The sequence below is a fragment of the Castanea sativa genome, chromosome 7 (genome assembly GCF_040712315.1).
Source record: "Castanea sativa cultivar Marrone di Chiusa Pesio chromosome 7, ASM4071231v1".
Lineage (NCBI taxonomy): Eukaryota > Viridiplantae > Streptophyta > Magnoliopsida > Fagales > Fagaceae > Castanea > Castanea sativa.
Window position 1 is genome coordinate 1,960,246 of NC_134019.1, and position 7,120 is coordinate 1,967,365.

Genomic DNA, 7,120 nt, shown 5'->3' on the forward strand with positions numbered 1-7,120 from the left:
CTTTCAAATCCATACATTAAACATTATGAGAGTAAGAATACATACATCGCGTGTATAAGACAATCAGTGCAACTAGAGGGATGACAACAGCTGAAACTTTAATAGGGTAATCAACAATGTTACAAGCTCCTCAAGTGAAATAGTCACATGCACTTAACGATTGTGACTTTTGAGCGAGGAAGGGCTATGCTCTGGGACTTGAAGGCGGATCATGTAAACAGGGAAAAAATGGTCTTTTTTTATTGTCCCAAGTCCTAACTAATTTCTGGATGTGTGCAATTCCCTCATCTTTTATACATATATAGGGAAGAATTCAATTTATGGGGTGACCAAATAAAGGGAACAGGAGATCAGTCAAATAGGTGACAGAATTGTAAATTGGAGCAAAAAAGTCACCTTTTTAACACATACCTAACATAACATAAAGATTCTTTCAAACTAAAGGATAGACCCAAACATTTATATTGCATATAATCACTTTTAGAATAAGAGTTCGTAGTTTAGTTCACTGAAAATACGTTTTTTCAAAAAAAAATTGACAAATGGCACCTAAATCCTTTAGCAACCAAAAAAGGGACAAAGCTACAAAAAGAGGACAACGAGGACTTTACAGACACATGATATGATTCATAAGACATTATGGATGGGCCAAAGAAGTTGGATCATAGGTCCATAGCATGTATCAACATGCACATCCTCCTGACTGTGGTTGGGACTTCATTGCAGCTGCATTGCTAGACTTAAGATTGACATCAACCATGTCTTCTTGCTTGGTCGAAGAAAGTGTTTCCATTCTAGGTAAGGCTGCTGCAATCTTCCGAAACAGTGCCTGACAAGAATAAGAAGCTTACATAAGAGGTTTTTAAATTTTAATTTTTTGCTGGGAAAGAAATAATCATAATTAGATAATGACAACATAAATGATTGGTTAGACATGAAATATTTTAGGAGACCTGAAATTCAGCTAAAGCATGAAACAATTGTTGTAACCATCAAGTATGAATGAACTCTTGTCAAGAATAAATTCCTTATTGAAAAGAGACCAACAAATGAATTATACCCTTTGAAAGAGCAAAATAACAGAACCTTTGATGGTCAGGTCATTAGCAAAATTCACTAAAACCTGTTTCTTTCCAAAGATGAAGTCTGCAGTGTTTGAAGTGCACGCAACCAAAATCACGTGTATTTAATTTCTTGCATCAAACCATTAACAATTGTATAAATAGCTATCCAAAGTAGAGGAAACTAATGGCTTTCCTTAATATTAAAGCCGGCCTTGGCACTGGTTTCCATAAACAAAACATTCAGGTCACGAGCTTTGGCTTCTCCTTTATCTATAGAAACTTGTCCGTCCAACCATTCACAAGATGCCTAGGTCATAAGCACAAAATAATGCACCAGACATTAACCACAATAAACATAACTAACATTCAAAAAAATATCCATTTGGGAAACTTTGAACTGCAGGTGATCTCCTTAGCATCCATGTACATGAACAAGATATTCTCCATTATCAACTTTGTAAATTGTGTATGTATGTCGTTTGCCAATAGTAGTTCTAGTAAAGGACAATTAGTATGTGCAGATGGAGGAGAAGAGGATTTTGCAGAAAGAGAAGAATCTGGAGCAACGGGAACATCATATGATCTACAGAAGAAGAAACATGAGCATCTGGCATAGGAGCAGATGGTGTGCTTGAAGAACCACCATTAGAGGAAAGAAGGAGGTGAAGTGTAAACATTGTTAGCTGCAAGTACAAGCACACTTACAATTTGGAATAGCTCGAAAATTGATTAACTGATCTGAAAGAGCCTTGAACCTGTAAGTCTCAATTGAGAGCTGACCTTGTGTCAAAGATGCTCAAAAATCCTTGGGAGCATTGCCTTGAGAAAACAAATCTTGTAGATTAAGCTACACTTCTCTAACATTGTTAGTGTACATCACACTTGAAGCAATATCTTTCAAGATGGAATTGATGATCAATGAGATGTACTCTATTGAAGAAGCATAAGGAATGGCTATAGTCCCATCCAGAAAACCGATCTTGTGCTTCACTTTTAGAGATACAATCAAAGCTCTTGACCAAATTTGATAATTCTCAACACCAGTTAATGGTTGAGAAACCAATTGACTAACTAGAACATCGCTACAGCTCAGAAAGAATGGATTAAGAGATAGATCTTCCATTCCTGCAGAAGCTTGTCCAGTAGAAGAAGAAGAATTTGTAGTGATTGGATTGGTGGAATTTTTAGTAGAAGCCATTGATGAGCTTAGAGCTTTGATACCATGTTAAGAATTTCACTCTCTCACTCAGAAGCAGCATGCTAAATAAAATGGAAGTCTTATTGATGAACAATGAGAAAAATGAAATCAATCCCCAAATAATTAGAGAGGCACTAGCTAGCTAACTATACGTATTTACAGGAACAAATGAATTAATTACACGTGGATTATCGTAACAGCTAATTAACAAACTGTAACTAATAGCATGTAAATAGCAAGTGATTCATTAAGTCTATTATCATTAACTAACTGAAATGGAGTTACTTCTTGTCTGGACTTCTTCTAAGTATTGGCACCAGTTTTAACAAATACATACTAAATCATGAATACACAGACATGCACACAAATGAAATCTAGAACAATAAAAGATGACATGACAGAAATAGAAACAAAGGCGTGGTTAGAATTGATGGTCAAGAGATACCAAAGAGCAACAACTTTTAATATCTTGGATCATTAATTCATAAAGATTGAGAGACTGTAAAGGATGTGAATCATAGGATGAGAGAGTAATTAAAAAGAGTATAAGGTCATTGAAACCCCTTCCCCAAGAAAAAAGGGGGGAAAAAAAAAAGAAATCCTAATTTTGCTTCTTCTTTTTTTTTTATACTAATGGAAATAATTAAGATGAAGACAAAGACTCTCTCTCTCTCTCTCTCTCTCTCTCTCTCTCTCTCTCTCTCTCTCTCTCTCTCTCTCTCTCTCTCTCTCACAATAAGGTACTTTATGATGGAATTAAATCAAAGAAGCATACAAGCGGTAGACTTAAAAATTACAAATGAAAATTCATAGGATATAACAATTCTGAAAATAGAAATTATAATAATAAAAAAGAAGAGATACAAACATCACAATAAGGTAACATCCAGTCATACAAAGTTCTAAAAAACAGATTATTAATCTCAACAATAGAAAGATCAACAGCGTTGAAAGTCTAGTTATTCCTTACTTTCCAAATAATTGACATGAGACAAAAAGGAGTTGCAATCCACACCAGCCTACTCTTATGTCACTCAAACAATAATTTTCAATCAAAATACATGAAATTGCCTTCTTATTGTTACTGCATCATGTAAAGAACTCCAAATCATGCCAAGAAAATAAACCACAACTTGTGAGCAATGAAGTAGAACTATTGAAGGTGATCAACTATTTACTCACAAGAATCACACATACAACACAATTCAGTAGATTAACATTTCTTTGACAATTATCCAAAGTTCAAATTTTGTCCAATGCAACCATCCAGACCCCCATACAAAGGATTTCTTAGGCACTTTATTACACCACTCCACAGGAAATTGCATATCACCTAAACTCTCAAAACCTCGTAAAAAGATTAGGCATCAAATATACTATTTTGTTATGCTTCCAAAACAATTTTTTAAAAAAATGTTTTTAAAATAATTTGATAGTTGGGGAAAGGAAGATTTGAACCCTAGATGTGCAAGAGCTACCAATTGAGCTACAACTTACAAGGCTCCAAAACAGTCTATCAACCCCCTCAGCCGTTGTAATATTAGAATGTAATAGGCCAATCAAAGAATTGAATGACTCCAATTCCTAGTCTTGAAAATCTATAACAAACCTATGATTTCAAGAGCAAAAGCCCTTGTCTTCTGAGTACTCCACATAAGAATTAACGGGAACATCCTTTCTCTTTATCCACAGCTATTAGCAACAAATCAGGAAATGATTCTTTTCATGCTATTTCACATCACATAATATGCCAAAATTAAATGCCCCTACCATCTTTACACAAATGTCACAAACCCAGAAAACCTCTCTAACTAGTCCTAATAACACGCCTCTGACCAAGTTTGTCGTCTACTAGTCCTAAGAAACTCCATATTTCACTAAATAACATGTCTCTAAAAGTGGTCTCCTATGTTTATTTATTCATAATAAAGTGACTAAACTTTTTATTTTTCATTTTTTTCCTTTCCACAATCCTGTTGAAAGGGACTTTGTTGCATGACATAACGCTTGACTAGATAAATGATTCACTTGTCCTCACAGTTCAGAGATTAAAGGATAAGACTATTTATGGATACTTTATACAAGAAGAAAATATCTACAATATTAAGAACAAGAAAAATGGTTTGCAATGTGTAATTTGTGGAGTTCATGTATGTGAGATTTTAACAATATTGGTAATGGCGGGAAAAAAGGACAATATTGATAAACAAGATCAAATGTTATGTTTCATACTTTGGGGGTTTGAAAGACTCCCACTTGCTGACACAACTTACAAGAGGTCACCTAACCATAAAGAGAAGACAATAATGTACCATTGTCAGCAACTACCTAAAGAATGAGGAAAAATGCAATAATGGCTCATAAGTCATAATTCAATAGCACATAATTCTATAGGCATCAGATCATACCAAGAAACACACCCTAACTTAAATTTTTGAGTCCTTGGACCTTGTTTTAGTGAATTCTACTTGCATTGAATTTTTAGACTAATAATGGATAATTGGAAATAATGCATCCACCTTTCTTGCATATTTTCTTAGTTTTAACCTTTTTATTTATTAAAATATATAGCTCGTTTCTTTCTTTTTTGGGCAAGTAATATAATATAAAGTTTGCCATAAGGGTATACAACACAATTACTCATGGAGTATCTGAAAGGGCACCCCTAAAATGGAAAGAATGTGAAGAAAAAGTAGAAATCAAATTCTGGAGTTCAATGATTGATTGATATTTGGAAGCACCCTACACAGACGCACACTAAAAATGGCACCTATAGATTGAAAAAGGTATATAGTTAATTACTTAGAAAACAACTAAAATTACAAACATATTGTCATGATTGTACTATTTTAGAGCATCAGTTCACTTATTTCTGTAAATATCCTCTTCATTATGATTTATATGTAAACCATTATACAATTTTTAGTTACAAAGAATTGAACATGACAATATCTCTGCTACATGTTGGCCAAGTAATCAGGAATAAAAAAAGTATGTAAAGCATGTTAAATGTTAAAAGATGCATATAGCAAGGAGGGTCAAAGAAGTTTTCCAACATAGGTCCTGTGACAAAATGCACACAGAAAACATCATCACCAGAATGTACTTAACATATTTGAATTGCTTTCATTGCCAATGCTATGACTTCACTTCTTGAAATCAAAAGAATTCCTAATACATCCAATAATCTAAGCTACTCTTTGACGAAAAAAGTTGAAGAAAAAGTCATTTCCAAAATTACTAGTAGGTCGGCATTTTTTTTTAATAAGTTACTAGTACGTTGGCATTGACAATAGGTCTAGTGTGATTAGCTTCACCAAACAAAAAACAATGGTAATTCCAATTAAGGCACTGGATTAATAATGCATGTGAAAATGGTGACTTAATTCAGGGGAAAAAAAAGCATACCTTGTCATAGCCACCCAATCTAGATAGCTCTTCACAGTCCACAACCTTATCCCAGTAAAAAGTTTATATACATTAGTCCAAACCAAAAATGTGTTCCAACATATATACTAATTATGAAGAAAATGATATGAATGTAAATGATCAGGAAAACTTACTTAATTCTGCCGTTTACTCTCAAAAAAAAGAAAAGGAAAACTTACTTAAGGCAATTCAGACCCTCTGCATAAAACTTAGGAGGTTTTAATTCCATGCTTCTCTCTCTAGATAAATTCTCAAGCTCCTTCATCAAAAGCCAATTGCACTTCTTCTGTTCCGAATTCGGTATCATAAGACATATATATGGACATCATCCAAAAGGCATAAAGGCTTTGAGTTTGAGTTCCCATTATTTACAGGTGTAGTAACATATTTTTAAGGAAAAAGTTTCTCTCCAAACTAGTTTGGAGAGAAACCCTTCAAATTTATCAAATATTTTTATATTGAGTGTGAAATTTGAAAATTTAACCGTTGGATTGCATGTTCTTATTATATTATTCATGCTTGCAAAATTTCAAGAAAATCAAAAATCAATTGCTATGTCATCAAACAAATGTTAAAATTTCAAGTTTTTATAATCTAAAATTGTGTATAAAAAATAAGTTCATTGATTAAATAGTAAATAAAATTCGATTTGACCGAAATTTGATATGCATGTTAAGAACATAAAGAACATGAAATTCAACGGTTAGATTTTCAAAATTCACACCTAAAAAAAATATATATGATAAGTTTGAAAAGTTTCCCTCCAAACTAGTTTGAAGAGAAACTTTGCTCTATTTTTAATTGGCCTTAACATCAGATTCTCTCTCATTGATTCTTATGAGAAGGTTACAAGTATTGTTCTTATATTTGATTCTTTTGGGACTGATTACAAGTATTGTTCTTGACTTTACAGTGTTTTTCTCTCTCTTTTTCTTCGATCCCTTTGCCTCTGGATCTTTTCTCTATTTTATACTATCTTTCCCCTTTATCTCTACCCTCCACGTGTAGATCAGATAGCTGGTGTTGATTCTTGTTCCATCAGCACCTTCTTGAAGCCTTGGGGAGTAGCTGTAAGGTTGAAACACCACTGTTTAGGTATTACTTCCTCATTAATGCAGCCAGAGAGTTAGCTACAGAGCATTCAATGTGATGGTAACAGCTTTCTCTTAAATATTTCATAACTTTCTTTTGTCTTGCATTCTCACGATGCATATCCTTATCAACAGAATATCCTAGAACGTTGCTTCTGGATGGCAGACTGTACCTTCTGACATCTGCTTCGTTCAGTCGAGGAGACATCTCTCCTCGGACCATTGTAACTTGACCTCTTTCTTTATTCATCCATGCTGACCTCCTAAACGATATTTACTCCGTCCTCAGATAATTTAGTGTCCTCGAATCGGGCCCTCAGCCCAATATAACATCACTA